The 26,850-nt window shown below is 37.6% G+C and overlaps 1 protein-coding gene across 1 annotated transcript in view; it reads left to right on the forward strand.

Moving 5' to 3' along the window:
• Positions 1–18,058, forward strand: part of LOC122023977 (putative disease resistance protein RGA1) — a 33,212-nt gene extending 15,154 nt beyond the window's left edge. Inside the window, exon 3 of the mRNA XM_042582445.1 lies at positions 17,999–18,058. The gene's annotated coding sequence lies outside the window, so the exon portion shown is untranslated. The remainder of the gene's footprint in view (positions 1–17,998) is intronic.
• The last annotated feature ends 8,792 nt before the right edge of the window (positions 18,059–26,850 follow it).

Here is a 26,850-nt window from a genome sequence, read left to right on the forward strand (position 1 = left end):
AGTAAAATCTAAAGAAGGTCATTTCTCTTGGTTCGATTTCTCTTTTTATTTTCTCTACAAGAGGAGGACAAGGCAAGGGCAGATGTGATCTCAAAGAACATGATAGGACGATAGGGTTGTTGGTTGCTACTCGGAAAGCCTAGAGGTTCCACTGTACAAAAATTTTGTACAAAGGTCTGAACCTTTTCCTAGCTACCATGTGTTCTTTTAAATTAAATTTTGGATCGCCTGCGGAACTTAACACGTTTGATCCAAAACTTAATCTATTCGTTCTTTTAGGTTTTGACTTGGGTCTCCTGCGGAACTTAACACGTTCGACCCAAATCACCTTAAGTTATTAATTCCATTAAATATTAATTTCCATAATTGGTTCCCAGTACTGACGTGGCGAGGCACATGACCTTCTTGGATATGGGAGCAACCACCACCGACTAGACAAAACCTTTTATGGAAAGCTAATATTTAATTTCCTAAAATAACTTTAGGTTAACCGAAAAGAACAATCAAATCACAAGGAAAAAGAAAACAAAAGAACACAACATCGAAAAACATATTCGAAATAATAGAATCGCATGCCTCTTGTATTTGGTATTATTTCCAAAAATAACTAGTATGATGCGGAAAGAAAAATTACTAGTTATACCTTTTAGAAAGACCTCTTGATCTTCTACCGTATTCCTCTTCTAACCTCGGACGTTGTGTGGGCAACGATCTTCCGAGATGAGAAACCACCAAAGCACCTTCTTCTCCTTTCTTCAAGTTTCGGCCAAGCACTATGATTCCAAGAGATGAAGATCTTTTTCCACCAATCAAGCTCCAAGGGATGTAAGCTTTCTCTCCTTCTTCTCCAAGCTAAAATCCGGCCACCACTTGATCTTCAAGGAGGAAGAGAGGTCCGGCCACAAGATGGAGAGAAGAGAAAGGAAGGAGGCCGGCCACACCAAGGAAGAAAAGAAGGAGAAAATAATAGAGGTTGTTCACCCATGAAGGCTCCTCTACCTCCTCTTTTATAATCCTTGGTCTTGGCAAATAAGGAAATTTTAATAAAAACTTCCTTAATTCTTTTGCCATGAAAAGGAAAAATTTATTTTAATTAAAATAATTTTTATTCTCACTAAAACATAGCCGGCCACTTATTTCCTCAAATCAAGGAGAGTTTTAATTAAACAAGAATTAAAACTTCCTAATTTGTTTCCAGAAATTTATAAAATTTCTCCAATAATTTTATCCCTTCATGATTGGTTTATAAAAAGGAAATTTAATAAATTAAAATCTATCTTTTAAACATGTGGATAAAAAGAAAGTTATCTCTAAAAATTAAAATCTCTTTCAATCTACAAATAAGGAAAGATATCAAATCTTTTCTTAATCTTTTGTAGAAACTTATAAAAGAGAATATTTAATTTTTAAACTCTCTTTTAAATCATGAATATGTTTAAAAAGGAAAGTTTTCTTAAAATTTAAAATCCTCCTTTAATCAACAAATAAGGAAAGATTTCAAATTTTAAACTCTCTTTTAATCATGTAGATGATTTACAAATAAGGAAAGTTTTTACCAAAAATTAAAACCATCCTTTTAAACTACAAATAAGGAAAGAGATTAATCTCTTCTCTTAATCTTTTGTAGAAAGTTATAAAAGGAAATTTTAATTTTTTTAACTCTCTTTTAAAATCATGATATCCACATAAGAAATAATTTTAATAAAAATCCTTTTTAATATTCTAATGGCCGGCTACCTAAGCTTGGGACCCAAGCTTTTGGCCGGCCACCTTCATGGCTCATCCACTTGGTCTTGGCCGGCCCTAGCTTGGGTTCCAAGCTAGCTTGGCCGGCCCCATTGGATGGGTAAGAAGGTGGGTATGCGGTGGGTATAAATCTCTATATACTAGAGGCTACGATAGGGACCGAGAGGAGGAATTGGTTTTGGTCTCCCGATAAAATTAAGCATCCCGTGTTTGCCCCGAACACACAACTTAATTTTATCAATAATAATTCATTCCACTAGAGAACTATTATTGAACTACCGCACCAATCCCAAATTACATTTTGGGCTCCTTCTTATTATGAGTGTGTTAGTCTCCCTGTGTTTAAGATAACAAATGTCCACTAATTAAGTAAGTTACTGACAACTCACTTAATTAATATCTAGCTCCAAGAGTAGTACCACTCAACTTCATCATCATGTCGGACTAAGTCCACCTGCAGGGTTTAACATGACAATCCTTATGAGCTCCTCTTGGGGACATTCTCAACCTAGATTACTAGGACACAGTTTCTTCTATAATCAACAACACACACTATAAGTGATATCATTTCCCAACTTATCGGGCTTATTGATTCATCGAACTAAATCTCACCCATTGATAAATTAAAGAAATAAATATCAAATATATGTGCTTGTTATTATATTAGGATTAAGAGCACACACTTCCATAATAACTGAGGTCTTTGTTTCTTTATAAAGTCAGTATAAAAGAAACGACCTCTAATGGTCCTACTCAATACACTCTAAGTGTACTAGTGTAATTATATAGTTAAGATAAACTAATACCTAATTACACTACGACCTTCCAATGGTTTGTTCCTTTCCATTATGGTCGTGAGCTACTGTTTATAATTTATAAGGTACTGATAACATGATCCTCTGTGTGTGACACCACACACCATGTTATCTACAATATAAATTAATTAAACAACTACATTTATCATAAATGTAGACATTTGACCAATGTGATTCTTATTTCTAGATAAATATTTATACCAAAAGCTAGGCTTTTAGTATACACTCTAACAATTTCCCACTTATACTAAAAGACTAAGCTGCCATATCTGCTGCCATTCATCTGATTTCCAACCCTTCAACACGTCCATCAAAAAGCTCTCGCCTTAAGGACCTTAGTGAAAAGATCTATAGGTCATCATCTGATGCATTCTAGGCAGCAACAACTTCTCCTCGTTTATACGATTTCTCGTATTGGGTGGTACTTGCGCTCTATTGTGTTTACTTGCCTTTATAGACTTATGATTTCTTCGAGTTTGCTACTGCACCAATATTATTACAATAAATTGTAATAATTTTTGGACAAACCAGAAATCATATCTAAGTCTATCTTGAGGTAATTAAGTCATTCAACTTTTATGGTTTCCTCAGAGGCTTGCCATATACTAAGCTTCTATGGTGGAGTCTAGAAAAACACCTATGCTTATCACTCTTCCATAGTTATGACTTTACTTCCTAAAGTAAACACAAAACCCCGAGGTTGACTTATTATTGTCCCTATCCGATTGGAAGTCAAAATCCATGCAACCCACAAGGACCAAATTAACTGCCTTGTAAGCTAGCATATAATCTCTAGCGCCTCTAAGGTACTTTAATATATGCTTTACTGCAGTCCACTGTCCTTGTCCAAAGTTACTTTGATATCTGCCAACTATGCCCTTGGCAAAACAGATTTCTTATCTCGTGCATAGCATTCATTAGGCTTCCGACAGCCGAAGCATAAAGAACTGCCTTTATTTCCTTTATCTCCTTTAATGTCTACAGAGACATATCTTTAGATAAAGTTACTCCATCCTGAAAAGGTAAGAAACCTTTCTTGGAGTTTTGCATGCTTTAAAACGAGCAGGGATTTTTCCGATGTATGAAGCTTGGGATAAGTAAAATATTCTTTTCTTGCGATCCCTTATTACTTTGATCTCAAGAATATATACATTCTCCCAAGTCCTTTATATCGAATTGTTTGGACAACCATACCCTTACTTCTGACAACATTTTGATATTGTTTCCAACTACCAAAAATGTTATCTACGTATAGTACAAGAAATACCACCACGCTTCCATCACACCTTTTGTATACATAAGACTTATCCGGTTACTAAATAAATCCATAGATCTGAATCACTTTGATAAACCGAATGTTCCAAGACCTTAAAGCTTTGCCTCAGTCCATAGACTAATTGAGCTTTACACAAGATGCTCTTAGCCCTTTGCAATGAACCCTTCTGGTTGCTTTATATGGATGCTTTCTTCAAGACTTCCATTAAGGAATGCTGTCTTGACATCCACTTGCCAAATAGATAAAAGAATCCGGATAGAGTTAAGCATGGCTACCAGTGAAAAAAGTTTCCTTTTTCATCAAGCCTTGCTTTGAAGGTTTCTACCTTCCTGTCTATCCCTCTTTTCCTATTATAGACCTTTTACACCCAAAGGCTTTTACACCATTTGGTGGTTCTGCAAGCTTCCAGATTTTATTAGAATACATATATTCTAATTCTATTATTCATTACTCTTTGCCAAGATGTTGCATATTTATCTTGGAGTGCTTCGTCATATGTCCGGAGATCAGGTTTATGTCCTTCACGGATCGAGTCCAAAAACTCTCCCAAAACATGAATCTTTTAAGGTTGCTTAACAACCCTCCCACTACGACAAGGCATTTTCTGCAATTGTGTATCATTTGTGATACGTGTTGCAGTTTTCTTGTGATATCTCATCTTGTACAGTTGGTACTAGATTAGACATGTCTTTTATTATTTCCTTAAGAACAAATTTACTTATGAGCACGTGGTTCATTATATAGTCCTTTTCTAAAAATCAGTCATTGATGCTAACAATGACCTTCTGATTTTTAAGACTATAAACCTACTTTTGTTTATCTAGGATAACTTACAAACAAGTGAACTCCTATCCAACTTATCATTATCTCTCTTTAACATATGTGCTGGATTACCCGAATCCGAATATGCTTCAAAATAGGCTTACGCCTATTCAGCAATTCTATATGAGTAGAGAGTTATGACTTTGGAAGGTACTACGTTCACTTCCGTTTCCAGAGCATATCCTTAAAACAAATTTGGTAATTTTCTGAATAACTCATCATCTATCTAATTATTCCATAAGAGTCCTATACCTTCTTTCTACTACACCATTCTGTTGGGGTGTACCAGATGCAGTTAGTTGGGATTGAAATCCAACTTCTGATAAGTGACTCCTAAAATCTCTCAAGAGGTACTTGCCACTACGATCTTCCATAGTGACTTTTTACTTTAACATTTCTCCGCATCAGCCTTGTACTCTTTGAACTAATCAAAGCACTTAGTCTTGCGGCACATTAAGTAAATGTATTTGTATCTTGAATAGTTGTCTATAAAATAGACGAAATATTCGATACTACCTCTTGTCTGGATTGTCATAGGATCACACAAATTAGAATGAACCAATTCCAATATATCTTTGACTCCATACCCCTTAGACTTAAAAGCTTCTTGGTTATTTTTCCTTTCAAGTAAGACTCGTAGGTTGGAAAGATTTCCACTACTAATGAACACAAAAGTTCATCAGCTACCAATGAATCCTACTTAAGTTAATATAACCTAGCTTTAGATGCCAAAGATATAATTGGTTCATTTCCGAAGGTTGCTTTCTCTTAAAATTAGAAGATGTGTTACTAATTTCCATTTGTTGCATCGTGGGAGTTATTGGATTATAAATTGTCAACCATCAGAATAGATAACTTCCCTATTTTTCTTGATAACAACTTTGTTATCAAAATAGACACAATATCTATTCTATAATAGTTTAGAAACTGAAATCAGGTTCTTTCTAAACTTGGTACGTAAAGACAATTACTTATAATCCATATTTTATTCTTATCAAAGGATAAACATCTCCCACTGCAACAGCTACCATTTTTACAGTAGTGCCCATGTGAACGGTGTTTTAATTTTCATTTAGTTGCCGGATTTCCTGGAACCTGCAATGAATTGCGGACATGATTGATGGCATCTGTATCTACACTCCAGGTTCTGGTAGATAACACCACTAAACATGTTTCAACTAATGAATTAAATACACCTATATTGTTCTTAGTTCTAAGAAGACAGTCTACCTTAATGTCCAAGTCCTATTTCCAATCATTACAATTTGGACTACTAAGTCTTTTCTATAGTATAACAACTAGGGAATTGACAAACATTTTAAATCCTAAGAATCACAAAAATATTTGGTCAAGATCAATTCTTTAAAATTCCCATGAATTTTGTATGCCACGATAGTGTGGACGTATACAAAATCAAAGGGGAGATTTTAATTTTATTATCTCGTCAACTTTACTTTTTGACGAATAAAATTAATAGTTGATCTGTCTTTGATCAAATATTTGGTCAAAACTTTTTGAATTTAAAATAAAATATTGATTCCTCAAATAATATTATTTAAATTCACCAACACCTCAAACACCGTGAATTTTGCATGCCACGTTAGTGTGGACGTATACAAATTCAACATTTGTAAAAGGAGGGTTTTACCCATTAACTATCTTGTCAATGTATCTTTATGACAAATAAAATTATCTCAAACACCGTTAATTTTGTATGCCACGTTAGTGTGGACGTATACAAAATCAATCATTTGTAAGAGGGGTTTTAACCCTTTAATTTTATTATCTTGTCAACCTAGTTTTATGACAAATTAATAGTTGGTTTCATTTGGTCACACAAATAATAGCAATGACTCCGATGGGAGGATACTATTAGATGTGTCTAAGTGTATACCATTACTTGACACTAAGTCCATTAATAAGATTATGCCCTTCCGTTGGGGAGATCACACGCCCTTAATTAACTTCCTATAGTCATCCAAAATGGAAGTCCGTTCTAGTGATCCACAAACAAGCTCATCCGCATGGAGGAAGGCACTCGAGCCAACGCAAGCTTGTTTGCATCACTTACAAACCAAGAATGGAGACCATGAGATTTATTTAAAATCCTCTCCCACTTAGTTATTTATAAACGAGGAATTTTAACTATGCTAGCCTACTAGTCATGTATACTAACATGCACACAGACAATATAAAAGCAATAAATAGAAAATCTAATTTTCAACTATTATGGCTTTTATCTCTAGTTATCCTCCGTGTGTTGTCATCCCAAGCTGCTGCCATATTTGGCCACCGCCACCGGGTCTAGCTGGCAGCCATCTTGCTCCTAGTTCCGCTGCGCCTCTGGTCCTTAGAAGGTTCCACGCTTTGCAAGATTCGATCCGTGACATAAATAGAATTTTACATTTTGATCCTATATTCCATAAAAGGAATGTACATGTATCTAGATCAAAAATAAAATTCTAAAAAAACTAAATACAGCTCCTGCTGTATTTTAATACAATCATGCACACACGGATAAATGCCCTTGACATGTCCAAGGGTCCAATCACACACATAATAACTAAAAGCCATAATAGTTGGATCCTGCATCCACAAAGTTAGCACATCCTACTATTAACCTGCCTAAATTATGTATGACATGTGCATAATTAAACTAATACCAAATACACAGAGGCAAAACCCTAGCTCTGATACCAATTGATGGTTGCTACTCGGAAAGCCTAGAGGTTCCACTGTACAAAAATTTTGTACAAAGGTCTGAACCTTTTCCTAGCTACCATGTGTTCTTTTAAATTAAATTTTGGATCGCCTGCGGAACTTAACACGTTTGATCCAAAACTTAATCTATTCGTTCTTTTAGGTTTTGACTTGGGTCTCCTGCGGAACTTAACACGTTCGACCCAAATCACCTTAAGTTATTAATTCCATTAAATATTAATTTCCATAATTGGTTCCCAGTACTGACGTGGCGAGGCACATGACCTTCTTGGATATGGGAGCAACCACCACCGACTAGACAAAACCTTTTATGGAAAGCTAATATTTAATTTCCTAAAATAACTTTAGGTTAACCGAAAAGAACAATCAAATCACAAGGAAAAAGAAAACAAAAGAACACAACATCGAAAAACATATTCGAAATAATAGAATTGCATGCCTCTTGTATTTGGTATTATTTCCAAAAATAACTAGTATGATGCGGAAAGAAAAATTACTAGTTATACCTTTTAGAAAGACCTCTTGATCTTCTACCGTATTCCTCTTCTAACCTCGGACGTTGTGTGGGCAACGATCTTCCGAGATGAGAAACCACCAAAGCACCTTCTTCTCCTTTCTTCAAGTTTCGGCCAAGCACTATGATTCCAAGAGATGAAGATCTTTTTCCACCAATCAAGCTCCAAGGGATGTAAGCTTTCTCTCCTTCTTCTCCAAGCTAAAATCCGGCCACCACTTGATCTTCAAGGAGGAAGAGAGGTCCGGCCACAAGATGGAGAGAAGAGAAAGGAAGGAGGCCGGCCACACCAAAGAAGAAAAGAAGGAGAAAATAATAGAGGTTGTTCACCCATGAAGGCTCCTCTACCTCCTCTTTTATAATCCTTGGTCTTGGCAAATAAGGAAATTTTAATAAAAACTTCCTTAATTCTTTTGCAATGAAAAGGAAAAATTTATTTTAATTAAAATAATTTTTCTTCTCACTAAAACATGGCCGGCCACTTATTTCCTCAAATCAAGGAGAGTTTTAATTAAACAAGAATTAAAACTTCCTAATTTGTTTCTAGAAATTTATAAAATTTCTCCAATAATTTTATCCCTTCATGATTGGTTTATAAAAAGGAAATTTAATAAATTAAAATCTATCTTTTAAACATGTGGATAAAAAGAAAGTTATCTCTAAAAATTAAAATCTCTTTCAATCTACAAATAAGGAAAGATATCAAATCTTTTCTTAATCTTTTGTAGAAACTTATAAAAGAGAATATTTAATTTTTAAACTCCCTTTTAAATCATGAACATATTTAAAAAGGAAAGTTTTCTTAAAATTTAAAATCCTCCTTTAATCAACAAATAAGGAAAGATTTCAAATTTTAAACTCTCTTTTAATCATGTAGATGATTTACAAATAAGTAAAGTTTTTACCAAAAATTAAAACTATCCTTTTAAACTACAAATAAGGAAAGAGATTAATCTCTTCTCTTAATCTTTTGTAGAAAGTTATAAAAGGAAATTTTAATTTTTTTTAACTCTCTTTTAAAATCATGATATCCACATAAGAAATAATTTTAATAAAAATCCTTTTTAATATTCTAGTGGCCGGCCACCTAAGCTTGGGACCCAAGCTTTTGGCCGGCCACCTTCATGGCTCATCCACTTGGTCTTGGCCGACCCTAGCTTGGGTTCCAAGCTAGGTTGGCCGGCCCCATTGGATGGGTAAGAAGGTGGGTATGCGGTGGGTATAAATCTCTATATACTAGAGGCTACGATAGGGACCGAGAGGAGGAATTGGTTTTGGTCTCCCGATAAAATTAAGCATCCCGTGTTTGCCCCGAACACACAATGTAATTTTATCAATAATAATTCATTCCACTAGAGAACTATTATTGAACTACCGCACCAATCCCAAATTACATTTTGGGCTCCTTCTTATTATGAGTGTGTTAGTCTCCCTGTGTTTAAGATAACAAATGTCCACTAATTAAGTAAGTTACTGACAACTTACTTAATTAATATCTAGCTCCAAGAGTAGTACCACTCAACTTCATCGTCATGTCGGACTAAGTCCACCTGCAGGGTTTAACATGACAATCCTTATGAGCTCCTCTTGGGGACATTCTCAACCTAGATTACTAGGACACAGTTTCCTTCTATAATCAACAACACACACTATAAGTGATATCATTTCCTAACTTATCGGGCTTATTGATTCATCGAACTAAATCTCACCCATTGATAAATTAAAGAAATAAATATCAAATATATGTGCTTGTTATTATATTAGGATTAAGAGCACACACTTCCATAATAACTGAGGTCTTTGTTTCTTTATAAAGTCAGTATAAAAGAAACGACCTCTAATGGTCCTACTCAATACACTCTAAGTGTACTAGTGTAATTATATAGTTAAGATAAACTAATACCTAATTACACTACGACCTTCCAATGGTTTGTTCCTTTCCATTATGGTCGTGAGCTACTGTTTATAATTTATAAGGTACTGATAACATGATCCTCTGTGTGTGACACCACACATCATGTGATTTACAATATAAATTAATTAAACAACTACATTTATCATAAATGTAGACATTTGACCAATGTGATTCTTATTTCTAGATAAATATTTATACCAAAAGCTAGGCTTTTAGTATACACTCTAACAAGGGTTGGTGATGTGGAGGAGGACGAGGTGAGGGCGGATGTGATCTCGAAGAACATGAGAGGACGATAGGGTTGGTGATGTCAAGGTTGTTAAATTATATATATTTGTTTTTTTATACCTTTTTAGGGCAATTTAGATTTTTTCTCTTTTTTATTAGGGTTTAGGGTTTCTTAAACTATATAAAGATTTATATTATGTATTTCTGACAATGAATTGTAGATTCAATAATATAGCTATCTTTTTCCTTTTCTTAATTCCTATATGGTATCAGAGTGGTTATCTCTCTGACCTAATTTTTTCTACCGCCTCCTATTATTGCTTCATGTTGCCGTCGTCGTCTTCTACTATTGCTATCGATTTCAGTGCCGACATCCTTTTCTACTGATTTCGGTGCCAACGCCTTGTGCTGCCAATTTCGACGTTGACGCCCTGTGTTGTCGATTTCGACGTTGACGCCCTGTGTTGTCGATTTCAGCACCAACGCTCTTTTCTATGGATTATGGTGTCGACATGTTAGAGCAGTTTCAACAGTTCCTTGCTTTATGGCCCTCTGCCATGTCTGCTTTCTGTTATATAGATTTGTCATCATCTAGTATTTCAGGTATATCTTTATCCTTATGGATTTTGGACTCTGTGCCTCCCATCATATGTCATCTAATTTATCATCTTTTATTTTTTTTTCTCTCAGTTCATCTACATATATTGTGACTGCTGATGGTACTCCTATGCCATTAGTAGGTATTGGTTTAATTGTTACATCTTACTTATTTCTTACTAATATTTATTATATTTCGAATCTTACTTTAAATCTTCTTTCTATTAGTCAATTATGTCAGTCTAGATACCTAGTCTCTTTTTCTTCATCCAATTGTTCTGTTCATGACCCGTAATCTCAAAGAATGATTCGGTCATACTATAGGAAAGGAGGACTCTATGTTTTAGATGAACACAAATTACCAGAAGTTGTAGTTTCGAGTGTAGATTTATCATCTTTTCATCCGAGTCGTTCATCTTTTAATTTTTATTTATGACACTCTCGTTTAGGTCATGTTTCAGCATCTCGTTTATAGTTTTTAACTTCTATAGGAGTATTAGGATCTTTAAAAAGTTATGATATTTTTTATTGTAGTGGTTGTAAACTGACCAAATTTTCTGCCTTACCATTTTCTAAAAGTCTTTCTTTTTCTTCTGCCCCATTTGATCTTATCCATTCTGATGTGTGGAGACCCTCTCCTATTTCTACAAAAAGGGTGGGTCAAGGTATTATGTTTCGTTTATTAATGATTACATTCGTTACTCTTGAGTCTATCTTATGAAACATAAGTCTGATTATCTTACAGTTTTCAACAACTTTAGAGCTCTTGTGAAAACTCAACATTCTAGTATCATAAAATATTTTCGTTGTGATTTGGGGGGTGAATATACTTCGAAGCAATTTTCACATTTACTTGCTTCAAATGGTACTATTTATCAAACCTCGTGTACAAATACTCCTGGACAAAATTGTGTGGCTGAACGAAAACATAGGCATCTTGTTGAAACATCCTGTTCATTTTTATTATCTGTCAGTGTTCCTAGTGCCTTTTGGGGGAAAGCAATCCTTACTGCTACTCATGTTATTAATAGAATTCCAACCTCACACAATTTAGGTTTGTCACCTTTTGAAAAATTGTATGGGTATGCCCCTGTCTATTCCTCTTTGCGTGTTTTTGGTTGTACTTGCTTTTTCATTTTTCCACATGTAGAGAGTGATAAGTTAGCTTCTTGGTCTGCTCTTTGTATCTTTCTGGGTTATGATGTTAGTCAACAAGGATATTGTTGTTTTAATCCCGTTAGTCAAAAATTGTATGTCTCTAGTCATGTTGTGTTTCTTAAACATATTTCATTCTTTTCTATTCTAGCTAATTCGTATAATATGACAAAGTCATATCTGTTTTGTATTGATCCTTTCAATATCGATACTGAGGAAGATTCACCCACAAATCCTACTGGTAGTTCAACTAAATTTGGTACTTTGGTTCCTGAGATATCCGCTCCATATGTTCCTCCTTCTGCCACTATCCAATTATCTCCTGAGGTTGTGGATGATCCTTCTCTCCACCGTCATCAATCCATTCATGTTTGTAAGTTTACTAAACTACTAGATTTACTTAATCTTGTTATTCTCGTTCTTTTACTTCATTTGTTGCATTTATTTATTGTCTTTCTGAGCCTATATCCTATAGAGAAGCTGTTTGTAACCCACTTTGGTATAGTGATATAGCTGAAGAACTAATTGCTTTGCATCAGTCTCATACATGAGATTTGATACCTGATCCTATCTGAAAACTGCAAGATGGTGTACTGGTGTTGCCACCAGGAAAATACATTATTGATTCTCGTTCGGTATATAAGATTAAAACTAAATCTGATGGATCTATCGAATGGTACAAAGCTCATCTTGTTGCTAAAGATTATTCTCAGGAGTATGACATGGACTATGAGGAAACATTTGCTCCCACTACAAAAATGACGACTATTCGTATCCTAATTGATGTTGCTTTGTTTGTCGATGGAGAATATCTCAGATGGATGTCAAGAATGCATTTCTAAATTGCGATCTTCATGAAGAAGTTTATATGACACCTCCTCCTGGTATTTCACATCAACCTAGTGAAGTTTGCAAGCTTCGTAAAGTACTTTACGGTCTCAAACAAGCACCTCGTGTTTGGTTTGAAAAGTTTTCTACAGTGATTACTTCGCTTGATTTTCATCCTAGTAATCATGATTCAGCATTGTTTGTCAGATGTATGAGTACAGGTCGTATTCTTTTATCATTATATGTTGATGACATGATTATTACTGGTGATGATTCTGATGGAATTACTCTTTTGAAGTTTGAGTTGGCTCGTTGTTTTGCTATAAAAGACTTGGATTTACTACGCTACTTTCTGGGCATTGAGGTCGCTTATTCCCCCAAAAGTTATCTTTTATTCCAGTCAAAGTATATATCTGATCTGTTTGAGCGTGCTCGTCTTACTGATAATAGAGTCGTTGATACTCCTATTGAGACTAATGCTCAATATTCTCCATCTGATGGCTCACCTTTGATGGATCCTAATTTTTTGTGATGTCATGGACAGTGTCAAAAATGGTATTTTCTTCTGGAAATAAGGGAACAATTTTTGTGTTGATTTATTTGAAAGATTATAAACTGTTAACGAAGTACGATCGGAGTATGTGGAGTATAAAAAGACTAAATTTTTTAGAATTTTGTCAATTGACTTTAAAAAATGATAAATTCAGTTAGCGTCATTGACTAAGACACTCATTTAAAGTTGTCAAATTTTTTAAAAAATATATCTAATTTTTAAATTTCACAAAGGGCACACCAGATTTCCATTTTAACTCCCCTATCAATAACTAACTTCATTCCCATTTTCCTAAGCACCCCAACCATTTTTTTTAAAAAAAATAATTAATGATTTAAAAATATTTATTTTGATTTGTTTTTATTTTTATCACAATTATTGTGTTGTACATTTTCCCCACTGATCAATAAGATTGTAAAAATGGTCTTCCATTTGGCTAATCTAATTCTAATACTAATTTTATGAGCTATGAAACACACAATTTGTGATAATATAGAGGGCACAATCATTTAGTATCAATATGCAACTTTTAAATGAGATTAATGAAGATACCATTAATAGGATAAAAAGTGGGCAATTAGCATTGCTATGACTATTGAATTGTTGGATATTGGGGCCTTAATGGATCAATATGATTTTGTGGAAAAATCGGAATGCCATCAATAGATAAAAGTCGTAATCGACTTCAAAATTGAAATCTACGTTTCGAGTAGATAAATTTAGACTATTAATTTGCTCAAAACCGATTAAAAGTGAATGAGAAATTAATTGTTTAAAGTTGGCCCAAATAAACATTAATTATTCATTAATGATATATAAGGAAATGCATGGGAGAATAGTCCCACATCGGAAATTTTCGATGTGCATTCTTTGCTTATTAATGATGTTGTGTTAATGGAGTTAACTCAGGAAAAGACCAAGTGCTCTCTTCTCAGGGGCGAACAGGTGCTTGCACCTGTGAGCCCACCACGTGTCCACGTGCGCAATGGGCGCTTTGTAGGCGCACTTTGCACTTCGTATCAGGCTTGTATCTGACATGGCAATGCCTATGTGGCATCCACGTGGGCAAGAAGAGATGACTGGACTGTTGATTGGGTAAACGGATGGCAACCGTTGATCAAAGAGGTGTGATGGATCGCTTATGATGCGATCTAGAGCATTGGATCGTGAAGAGTCACGATCTGACCGCTTGGGATGAGACTTGATCTGAAGCGTCAGATCGAATGGATCAGTAGATCCAGATCCGACGGCTGATGACAATAGGCGAGATCTGTGGGTCACAACTCTTCAGATCTGATGGATGAGATTAAAGTGGGATATGTGAAGGGTTATAACTCTTCAGAATGGACGATCCAGATCGATTCAGCCCAAAAAACACATCCTCTCACCCAAAAAGGCATTCAACCTCTTCATTTGGTATAAATAGAACCCTCCAGATGCTGAAAATATCAATCGAATCATCTAATTCATCTATTTTACTCTCTCTTGAGCATTCATCTCATTTTGTGCATTTAAGAGTCCAAAAAGCCTATGAGAAGGTTCGCTGGTCTCGGAATTCGAAGTGCTACGATTCCAAGACGTTCGTCGTTGTATCTTGGGAATGAATTTGTAGGAATTTATAGAGTATTTTTATGTAATTTTTGGAGGTCATTTGATATTTTTACCAAAAGAAAGAAGTTTTGACAAAATAATATCCAAGCCAAGGCTCGAACCGGCAATCCCTGACTCGAGCAAAACCCGGCTAACCAACTGGGCTAGCAGTTGTCACTTGAACAAATAAAGGAAGAGATTTATTTAAGTAATAGGAATTAATAACAAAGAAATAAAAGGAAGGAAAAAAGGGTAACAGCCAAGAATTGAACTCGGGGCTTTTGGCTCGGTCAAAACCCAACCAACCAACTGTTCCCCGGATATTTCGTGAAAGAGTAAGGCAGCGAAATAATCTTAAGTTAATAGAAATATCAGAGTTATAAAAAGGAACTTAGGGCTTGAGAATTTCCCGAGCCCTAATTTCTCCCGAATCCTTTATTCTCCTCTCACGCGTGCGCGGCGTCGGCGACTTCTCTCGGGTGGAAAGCGAAGCCGAGTTAGGGCTTCTCTCCGGCGGCCGGCGAAGGCTTTTTCCAGCCAGTCTTCACCCGTACGTGACCACCTCGACGAGGAGAGCTCGGAAACACAAAGAAGCCGCCGAAACTCAAGCTTCTCTGCGAACCCTAGAGCCTCCCTCTTCTCGGTTGTAAATCCAAGAACGCTAGGTAAGTCTCTTACTCACCTGCGGTAAGGGTAGCTCTCGAATTCATTCTTTGATTTCGGTAGAGTTTGTGGCTTTAGAATTTCCTGCTGTGAATTGAGGTTTCGGGATTGGTTTTCTTCCTTGTATGAATGTTGTACAGAAATTCGAGATTTCTAAGAGTTTTTGAATCTTTTCTTTGCTTTTGGAAGGCTGTATAGAATCAGATTGTTGCTTGGGGTTCTGCCGCGAGTCTAAAAAAAAATTAGTGTGTGGAGCTTCTGTTCCTTTTTGGTTTTCTGCCATGCCACAGTTCCAGGGGGAAATTACTTCCTAGGTTTTCGGATTTGCTAGGGGTTTAGTTTCTTCTAGTATTCGAATTATACTATAAGGGCTATGGTTTAGGGCTTGCTGCTGTGGGGTTCAAAGGATCTGAGTTTGATTTGAGTTTCTCTTGAGCTTTCAGAATAAGCTGTAAGATTAATGAGTTTGAAGCTGCCACTGTGAGTTTTATAAGGGAGAAGAGAAGAGATTTAAATGAATTGAGCATGTAGTTGACTTCCCAGTTTTATAATTTGGTTCCCTTGCCGTGGCACATAGCAATCACCCTTTCTAATAGATTTTATTAAATTGTGCATGTTCCTAACCTTTAGGTGATTATGTGTAGCTATAATAGAAAGAGACCAATGCTTATTTTCTCTTTGCATTGCTGCTGTAGTATGCTTTAAGATTTCAGTTTTTCTGTGCTATTGGTTTCCTGTAGCTAGTGTGCTTTGTTGTCCTTGCTTTCAGATTTTGTGTACAGCATTGGGATAGCTAGAGGTTCTAAGAGTAGCAATCGTTCTTGGTTTTCTTTCCTTTTTAGTTCGGTTGTAACATGCTTAAAGATCTTGTTTGCTGCTGAGAATTGAGGTTTCAGATCTTGTTTACTTCTTTATCTAGTAGGCTGTAAAGAACATTGTCTAAAACTCACTGCCGTGTATATCAAAGGAAGGAAATAGGGTTTGTTTCGGTAGTTTAACTTGTGAATGCTTGCTTCGGTTATGTGAATTGAAATTCGGAATTTGGATTTTCAGAACAGGGGGATTAGCTGTGGGTAGGAACTAACCCTTTAGTTTGCTGTCATGGAAACTTAAATCAGAATTTATTAGATTTGGTGCAGAAGTGTGGATGAAAGAGTGAAGATGAGCATATGTAATGTGTTCTTTTGGTGAGTATCATGTGTTAAGACTAAAGATGATTTGAATTGATGTAATGAATTTAACAGGTGAGAAGTATGTGAGTAATTTAGATATGCTACTTTCATTCGAGTATACAGATTTGAGGTTCTTTAATCCGAGCATGAGGTTTAGATAATTTGTTTATGTTTTATCTGAACATGAGGTTTAGATAATTTGCTTATGTTAAATCTGAGCATGAGGTTTGGATAATTTGCTTATGTTAAATCTGAGCTTGAAGTTTAGATATGCTACTTCCATTCAAGTATATGGATTTGAGGTTCTTTATTCTAACATGAGGTTTAGATATGTTTCCTTGCTACCATTTATTTCAGCAAGCTTCACATAAGTTTAAAGTCAGCTAGTTGAGTTCTTTTAATTCGAAGCATGCTGTATAGGTTTTAAATCCAACAAGTTTTAGAGTTAGTTTAAGCTTGTATGATATACAGACTTTCATAAGTATTGTTTGCAGATTTTTGATAAGTGTTGCATGCAGAACTCCAATCTTAGAATGGATTTTTGTTAAGCTTAATATGCAGAATTTTATTAGCATAGTAGGCAGATTTTAGGTTTAAGCATTTCAAAGTTAGAATTTGCTTAAACATTTCAGTTTCTTTTTAAAGAAGCATTCTTTTAGAAGTATTAACAAGCATAAGAAAGATAAAGAAAAGAAAGAAAAAGGCCAAGACCTTAAGTAGATCCCAAAGTCAAGACTTTAGGGATTTCGGCACACAATGTGCTTATTAAAATGCCAAGGCATTTAAAGAAGAAGTAAATAAAGATAACAAGTATTTTACTTTATTCAAGAGGCTAGTACCCGACTTCCGAGGTTGTCGTTAAACAAATCCATGTACCCAATTCCGAGGTCTTGGCCCTGGTAGACCGAGGTCTGCTCTTTTAGGATTGGTGGCTCACTACCCCAACCTATTAGGAACGCGCATAAGATGGTACTATGCCTAGGCCCAAGAAGAGAAGTTGATTACTATTTTGAAGTATTATAAGTATAAGTTTTTGAACAAGTAAAACAAGTTTTACCTAAGTATAAAGTATTAAAGAATAAGTTTTAAACAAGTGAAATAAAGAATAAGTTTAGAACAAATGAAATAAGTTTCACTTTGTTTTAAAATCAGCAAGTTGAGTTTTCTTTTATGCTAGCATGTTATTTAGATTAGTTTACTGTTCTTTGCTATTAGAAGAGCATGAGTAGTTTTACATGTTTAGCATTTCAATATGTTTGTTTCTTTTACTAGTAGATGAGCATGAGTAGTTTTCCTTTGAGCATTCAGTTGCAGATATATGTACAAGCATATCGAGATTTTTTGTGAGTTAGATAGCGCTTACTAAGCATTTTGCTTATAGATTGCATTTCCTCTTACTGCAGATACAGGAAAGAAAAAGATTTAGCAAAGGAAGACGACAAGGTGGCGCGGATGGTGTGTGATGCCAGGACTATGGAAGCCTTGGGGCTTAGTTTAAGAATTTGTTAGATTAATTCTGTATATAGGTTGATAAGGAAATTTTGGAGTAAGAAGCTGTATTTTATTTTATTTCCGCTATTCATTACTTGCACGATTTGATCTTATTACTGCGTGGTTATGTAATATATATACCAGCCGCATGTGGCTGATGGTTTATTATTTGCATGTATTGATGATTTTGGTCACCGGTACAAGGGAGACTCTGCCAAAATTTTTCGGTAAGGACTCCTCGTGGTTTCAATCACACCGGTTAAGTGGAGTTAGTAGTTAAGTAACGGTCACCCTTAGAGAGTAGCAGTAGTAGTAAGAAGGGTGGACGTTACAGAATTACTGCTATCCGTTAGCACCATAGCGGAGCAATATCGTTTACGGAGATAGTGTTGAACATTAGCCTCGACGATCAGTATCAGTTTGCGCACTCTGGGAGATACCGGATTCCAACAGTCGTAAACGATATTTTGCAAACTGATATGGCTACTTCCAACGACGTTCCAACCGCCATTCCGCCAACATCAATTCCGCACAGAGAAAAGCCGGAGAAATTCAGCGGAGCCGACTTCAAAAGATGGCAGCAGAAAATGCTGTTTTATTTAACGACGCTAAACCTTGTACGGTTTTTTGCAGGAAGACCCGCTAGCCGCTACGGAAGGTAGTAAGGCTGCTTGCGATGCGTGGTCACACGGAGATTTCCTGTGCCACAACTATATTCTCAACGCCTTGGACAACACGCTGTACAACGTGTATTGTTCATTGGATATGGCGAAATCTTTGTGTGAATCACTTGAGAAGAAATACAAGACTGAAAATGTCGGATTGAAGAAATTCATCGTCGGCCGGTTTCTGGATTTCAAGATGGTGGACTCTAAGAGCGTCTCAGCTCAAGTCCAAGATATGCAATTAATATTGCATGATCTCGACACCGAAGGCATGAAGTTGAACGAGTCATTCGCAGTAGCTGCGGTAATTGAGAAGCTCCCTCCGTCATGGAAGGACTTCAAGAATTACCTCAAGCACAAGCAAAAGGAGATGAAACTGGAAGACATGATCCTGAGGCTACGAATAGAGGAGGATAATTGAAAATTATCTGACTCTAGAGGAACCAAGCGAACTATTGACGAAATGTCTAACCTGGTCGAGCCAAACGCCAAAAAGCCAAAGTAGTTCAAGAAGAAGGCTCAAGCAAAGAAGTTCAAGGGCTCTTGCTACAACTGTGGAAAGTCAAGACACATGTCAAAGGACTGCAGACACCCGAAGAAGCCAACCAAGGGGTCAAAAGATGCTGCAAACCACGTCGCAACCTCTCTTGAGGACTTGGATCTCACTGCAGTCGTGTTTGAATCCAATACAGTGGAGGATAACCCGAAGCAGTGGTGGATCGATACTGCGCAACTCGTCATATCTGTTCAAATAAGGCGATGTTCTCCAAGTATACTCCGATAAATGAAAGGAAGCTCTATATAGGCAATTCAACGACATCTCCGATCGTCGGACTTGGAAAAGTTGTTCTAAAGATGACATCTGAAAAGGAGCTAACTCTGATTGATGTGCTCCATGTTCCCGACATCAAAAAGAACCTAGTTTCTGGATCGGCACTTGTTAAGGACGGGTTTAAACTAGTGTTCCAGTCCAACAACTTTGTCCTTACGAAGAATGGTGTCTTCGTAGGAAAGGGTACTTAGAACAAAGTCTATTCAAAATGGTTGTAATGACTGTACTCCGAAAATTTGATGGTAATAAAATAATTGCTTCCAGCTATGTGGTTGAGTGTTTCAATTTGTGGCATGATCGACTCGGACATGTGCATAATAATACTCTGAAATATCTCGTCAAACTAAATTTATTACCGAACGTCAATGTTGACGAAACACACAAATGTAAAGTGTGTGTGGAAGCTAAAATGACGAAACTACCTTTTCATTCTGTGGAAAGGTCAACGACTCCTTTAGAGTTAATACATAGTGATCTATGTGACTTGAAATTTGTGCAAACTAAAGGAGGTAAAAAGTATTTCATTACTTTTATCGATGACTGCACGAGGTTCTGTACGTCTTTCTTTTAAGAAGTAAAGATGAAACCTTAGAGGCGTTCAGAACCTATAAAACAGAAGTTGAAAATCAATTTGACAAACGAATTAAAATAATTCGTAACTGATCCTGTCAGAGAAGCTGACCGTGACGGAGATCTGGAAGAAAAGACCCACCGTACTGATGAAGAATAATGCCGGCAGAACCTCGACCCGAGAAACCCAAAGCGGATCAGAAGAAAACCAAAATCACCGAAGGAAATCTGATGAGTAGGAAGAAATCCCCGTTTAGATAGAAGAAAGTCGATCTCCCAAGCTCCTAAGGCTTCCCGCGCACAAGAGACCAACCAACACTATCGTCAGTGGCCTAAGACCGGGGTGGGAATCCCTGGCTAGGCCCTCCGACGCTCAAGTTAGGGATCTCGCTTGATGTCAAGGAAGGAAGAAGATGAACAGTAGTCAGAAAATTAGGGATGTCCACTTACCCTGCCAACGGAGAGGATTCCCCCTTTTATACCACTTCATATAACCTCCGTAGTCATGAAGTGGACCCCGGTTTGTTAGAGTTCGTTATGACATCAGCTGCGTACTTGGGGAAGATGATTTTTAAGGAATCTTTTTTGTACCCCAGATGTACCTTCTTACTCGTTTAGTGCCTGCAAGACAATCTGAAAGCATATTTCCCGCCAAAATATATATTCTCTATCATGATTTATTCTATTCGATATATTCATGTATGATTCTTCTTCATGTGACTTCTATTTGTATCTTTATTGTGTCAAAATAATATTTTATCCGACATGTTTCTGAGGTATTCATTAACCCTTCTGGCCGATATTAGTCTATCTTTGCTCTGGAGTATGTATCGGTCGTTATTGGCTTACCTTCATACGGCAATCATGTATCGACCGATATTGGCCTACCTTCGTTCGGCAGGCATGTATCGACCGATATTGGCCTACCTTCGTTTGGCCGGCATGTATCGACCGATATTGGCCTACTTTCATTCGGCAGGCATGTATCGGCCGATATTGGTTTATCTTTCCTCCGGAGTGTGCATCAGTCGTTATTAACTTACCTTCATACGGCAAGCATGTATCGATCGATATTGGCCTACCTTCGTTTGGCAGGCATGTATCGGCCGATATTGGTTTATCTTTCCTCCGGAGCGTGCATCGGTCGTTATTAACTTACCTTCATACGACAAGCATGTATCGACCGATATTGGCCTACCTTCGTTCGGCAGGCATGTATCGGCCGATATTGGCCTACTTTCGTTCGGTAGGCATGTATCGACCGATATTGGTTTATCTTTCCTCCGGAGTGTGCATCGGTCGTTATTAACTTACCTTCATACGGCAAACATGTATCGACCGATATTGGCCTACCTTCGTTCGGCGGGCATGTATCGACCGATATTGGCCTACTTTCGTTCGGCAGGCATGTATCGGCCGATATTGGTTTATCTTTCCTCCGGAGTGTGCATCGGTCGTTATTAACTTACCTTCATACGGCAAGCATGTATCGACCGATATTGGCCTACCTTCGTTCGGCGGGCATGTATCGACCGATATTGGCCTACCTTTGTTCTGAAAGTATGTTTCGGCCGTTATTGGCCTTCCTCCTTTGACTCTTTCTTCCTTTTCTTTCCTCATCTGAAGACCCACAAAACCTAACCCATATCACTAGCCTTCCCTTCAAGTCTAGTCGAAGGAGGTGTAGACGACTGACTAGACAGAAGTATGATCTTGTCTTTTCCTACCCGTGACTCCGCTCCAGATTTTGAAATAACCTCACAGATTTTGTGTACCACTATCTTAATAGATTAAGTGTGGCCATACTGTACGCCTTTTTCTCCTTTAAATAGGGCTACAACCTTTTCTTCACCTACAACCCCTCTCAGTTCTTTTTCTTCCCTGCCAATTTTTGTTGCTAAGGCTATGGTCGTGGATCCTCCTTTTTGGAGGCAACTTTTGTTGGACCAGGTGAGATCTATATATGAGTTTATTGGGATTTTTGCTCTGGCTACTTCAGGGGTTCAAGGGATCGTCTTAAGAGAGGAAGCTTCACAGTTCCAATCTTCTATCCAAAGATGCAGGTGCTCTGAAGGACCCAAGAAACTTCAGAGAAATTTTTTCTACTTATAGGGGGGCAGCCAAATGACCCATGGGTGTTGTGTGAAGGGCACAGCACATGATACGCTTGGGCTAAGATTGGTTGCCCCACTTGCTGAGCTCATACGGCTTGAGAGGGGAAGTGGTTTCCATATTTACTTTTCCATTATGGAATGAATCAATGTCCCCTCTTTCATTGCCCTTGAGCTCCCTTATTTTTGTTGCTTTCTTCGTCCCGGGCAAAATATTGCCTCTTGTGCGCCTTGACAAGCTCGGATGAAGTGGGCTGTTTCCATCTCTGCTCCATGGTAAGTTTGAATCCAGTGGGACTAAAATTTTCTAGGTGCCCTAAGAGTTTATGCTTGTAATATTTGTTATCTATTTGAGGTCTGTTGTTCCTAAGGAAATGTGACGCTATGTATTTGATCAGATTCTAAGTGTAAAGATAAATTTTTGTATCTAATCAAAGGCTTTTATTGAATCCCTCTATCATTTACAATATGGTGTTGTGTTCTTCATTTCTTCATGTATCCTATGTATCATTTATCATAGCTAAGGTTATCTTAACTATAGTTTGATATTATAACCACAACATTTATCTAACATAACCACAATCGCCCTCGTTAATAAAAATATTTTCAATACATACTAAGTCATATTCTGCACGGACATATCAACATATATCACTCTTCTAAACTTTTTACCCTTAAAATATTCTTGTCTTTAGCCTGGGTATGATCAAAAAGTTCTGTCCTTTCTATTTTATTAGGCCCAGCTGATCACGTCTTCTTTCAAAATTTTCTAATCGGTGATTGGTTTTCCCTCGGGTGAGAGAATGTTCGAAGCATTACCAATCCCCTCGCGATCTGATTTGTCCCATCCGATGTACCTACTTTTCTTTTTATGATGTTCTGACACTTGCCTTTTCTGATCACCACGTCACATAGGCCCTTTGCCTTTCTATTGCGGTCCTCAGCATCTGCTGAGCTACCAACGTCCTAATCTGACGACCGTCTTGCGTTTTGCAAACCCTAAACCTTTCGTCTCCTCTTTAAACCTCGTCCTTCCTTTTTCCTTCTCTAGAGTTCTTTTCCTGCTGCTGTCTTCAACCAGTCCTCGTTCTCGTCGTTTCACGACGATCCCTTTTCTTGTCTCCAGTAAGTAATCCATTATTGCTCTAGCCCATACCTTTGTCCATGGTTGAAGAAGCAATTGCTCCTTGGTATGTCCATATGTCTTCTATCTTTGATAAGAATGCTAGATTATCCATCCATCGTCAATATGAAATTCCTAAGGAATATAAAATCATACCCCCAACACCGAATGATCGACCTCATCATCCCCCTGATAACTGCATGACTTTTTTCAGGGACCAGTTGATAGGGGGCTTAAGGTTCCCCATTCCTCCTTTCTTAATTGAAATAAGTCGATATTTTGATATTCCTTTATAACAATTTGCTCCTAATGCATTTCGTTATCTATGCGGTACTTATATGTTGTTTCGTCTACGAGATATTCCTCCTACTCCTCAGAATTTCTTCATGTTTTCCTACCCCAAGCTCTCGGAACCTGGTGTCTTCTTATTCCAGTCGAGAACTAAAATGGTCCTTTTTGGAGATATGCCATCGTCTCTCAAAGCCTGGAAATCTCGTTTTTTCTTTTTAAAGTTTCCGGGACCTATTCGTTGGTCTCATGCTTGGAAATCTTTCTTGCCTCCCTTACCTGATGTTAGAGAGTTTCATCTCCTTCCTACTTTTCCTGTTTATTGTGAGAAGTTATTAGGTCACCGGCTTTCGATCCCGAAATGGTTGAAGGTCGAGCTTCTATACCTATTTGGTTTAAGCCCCGTCAAACCCGATACTCACATTTCCTTAGGTATCGTCTTGTTCCTTTCTTTTTGCTTATAACTGGCTAAATTATTTCTCTGCTCTATACAGTGGAGAGTTTTTATGATGCTTTGATTGACGAAGAAATACGCGTGGAAGAAGAATTGCTTCGCGCCAAGGAGGCCGAATTTCTGGCCGCTATCGCCCCTCCACCGTCAATTGAAGAGCCAGCTCCCTTAGCCGAAACACCTAGCTCTTCTGGGCTTCATGAGACTTCAGGAGGTTCTTCTAGGGATCCTGCTGCGCAGATCCTTCCTGATCCTGCTCCCATTATTACGTCTCCTGCAGCTGTTGCTGTCTCCCCTTCTGCCTCTATTCCTCTTATCGAGCTTACATTTCTTGGTAGCTCTGATAAACCCATAACTGAGATTTCTGTGGGCAAGCATCCGGGACGCAAGCTAACCAGGGCTCCTCCTCCAAAAAGGAGGCTCATTCTTTCTGCTGATGAGCTTGCTTCAGAAGATTTTGTGTCAACTGACCTTCTTTCCGATGAGCCCACATTAGCATAACTGTATCCTTCCTTGAATTTTCCTGCCTCTCCTTTTCCTAAAACTAGTACTTCTGGTGACGTTTCTTTTACTTTTCCTTTGTCTATTCCGACTTCAGGATCTCTACCCTCTTCGCCTTCTTCTTACTTGATTTTTGCTCCACCATCTATCCCTACTTCTTCCTTCTCAACTGGCTCTTCTACCCTTCCTGTCCTCCCCATATTACTGGGGGTTCTTTCGCCAGTTCTTGGGATGAGGTGCGTCCCCTCTTTGAGGGGATTTCCATTCCTGAAGCGATTGACCGCTTTTCTAATAAAGAGAATAAGGTATGTTCACGTACTCCTGCTTTCTGTTTATGAAGTATCGTCTTACGATTTTGAATATGCTCCCAGCGGTGGCTAGAGAACATGGGTTTCTCCCGACTATTGCATAATCTGTACACTGAGAACGAGAAATTGAGATCGGAGAACAAGGGGTTGCGACAGCAGGTTATCGAATTATCTTCTGCCGAGTTTTCTGCTGCCACCAAGAAGCAATTTGAAACTCAAATTGAGAGCCTTGAAGCCCAATTCAAATTGGTTACGGACCTCAATCAAGAGCTGACCTCAAAACTTGGCGAACTAAAAGAGAATTATGAAGCAGAATTGAGCGAAAAGTTGAAGGCCTTGCAACTAAAAGAAAATGAGGTGGCATCTCTAAACAATTCCCTTGATTTAACAAAAGCCGAAGCCGCTGCTAGGGAGAATGAACTGAAAACCTCTCAGATGGCGTTGGTGGTTTATAAGGAGCATGAAGATGTTCGTTACAAAGAACGAGCCATCGCCATGATCGAGTCTAATGAATTCAACCGACCGATTGTGAGATCCATTCTGTCCGCTTTTACTACAGGGGCTAAAGGAGCAATTCGACAATTGGAAGAGGAGGGCTACTTAGCGCGCGTTCCTCCTCTCAATTTCCTGAACCGTCGCAGACTCATTGAAGAAAGACCTCCTGATTTGTACCCCAAACTAGTTCTAACTCATTCTCCAGTTGTTGTAAAGAAGGGGAATTGAGATTTTACAAACTTACGTGAATCTAAATAGTCTCTTCTAATTGCTGATCTTATTCTAATTTTTGGATAATTTGTTGGTTTCATGTACGTGTACTAAATGCTTCTTGGCTTGTTAGTGTCCAATTTTTTCCCATGACCCATTCTTCACTGACCCAGTCGATATATGTATAAACATTGGTAAGTATCATCCGATATAAGTATAAACATTGGTAAGTATCGTCCGATATTTCGAAGGTACTCCCAATTATCCCATTCTTCATTGACCCGGCCGATATATGTATAAACATTGGTAAGTATCGTCCGATATTTCGAAGATACTCCCAATTATCCTCATTCTTTACTGACCCGGCCGATATAAGTATAAACATTGGTAAGTATCGTCCGATATTTCGAAGGTACTCCCAATTATCCCCATTCTTCATTGACCCGGCGGATATAAGTATAAACATTGGTAGGTATCGTTCGATATTTCGAAGATACTCCCAATTATCGGTCGATTTATTAGGATGGTTCAATTTAACCAGGTTGCTTCCATTAATCAATATTCAAGGCTTGACCTGTGCTTTGAATCTATATTTATAGTACTAATTTTTGTTTTGTCTCATCAAGTTTCTTCAAAAATTATTTCTAGGGAAATTTTACGTCTTTTCCGAGGTAGTTTATTTGACTTCATCTCTTTCCCTTGATTTTATTCTATGATATTATTACCTTTTATGACGATTGACATTCTGAGCACCTTTTATTTCCCTTTCGTCTCTTATGTTTAGAGGTTTTAGCACAGGACTAGAAAAGGGACAAGGGTTTACGGAGTCTTATTCTGCTTCCCTCCGTCCATCTTTTCGCTTCTCAATTCCTTTTCTTCTAACCTTCTCTCTTCATGGCGATTTCTTCTCCGGCATGGTTCCTCTCGTGTTCTTCCGACCTCACAGATACAGAAGAAGTGGACTTACAGGCAACATATGGTTTTCCCTCTTACATTGTCTGTCCTGCTCCTCATGAGGGTCCTCACCTTCCTCCCTTAGGATGTATCTCCATCTTTAGGGACCAAGTCTTGCAAGGTTTCAGATTCCCCCTTCACCCTTTCTTTTGTGAAGTTAGCCGGTATTTTGCTATCCCGCTCAACCAGTTCGTCCCTCAATCCTTTTCTATTCTAATGGGTTTCATTGGGGTATCGAAACTGTTGGATTTCCCCT

The sequence above is a fragment of the Zingiber officinale genome, chromosome 9B (genome assembly GCF_018446385.1).
Source record: "Zingiber officinale cultivar Zhangliang chromosome 9B, Zo_v1.1, whole genome shotgun sequence".
Taxonomy (NCBI): domain Eukaryota; kingdom Viridiplantae; phylum Streptophyta; class Magnoliopsida; order Zingiberales; family Zingiberaceae; genus Zingiber; species Zingiber officinale.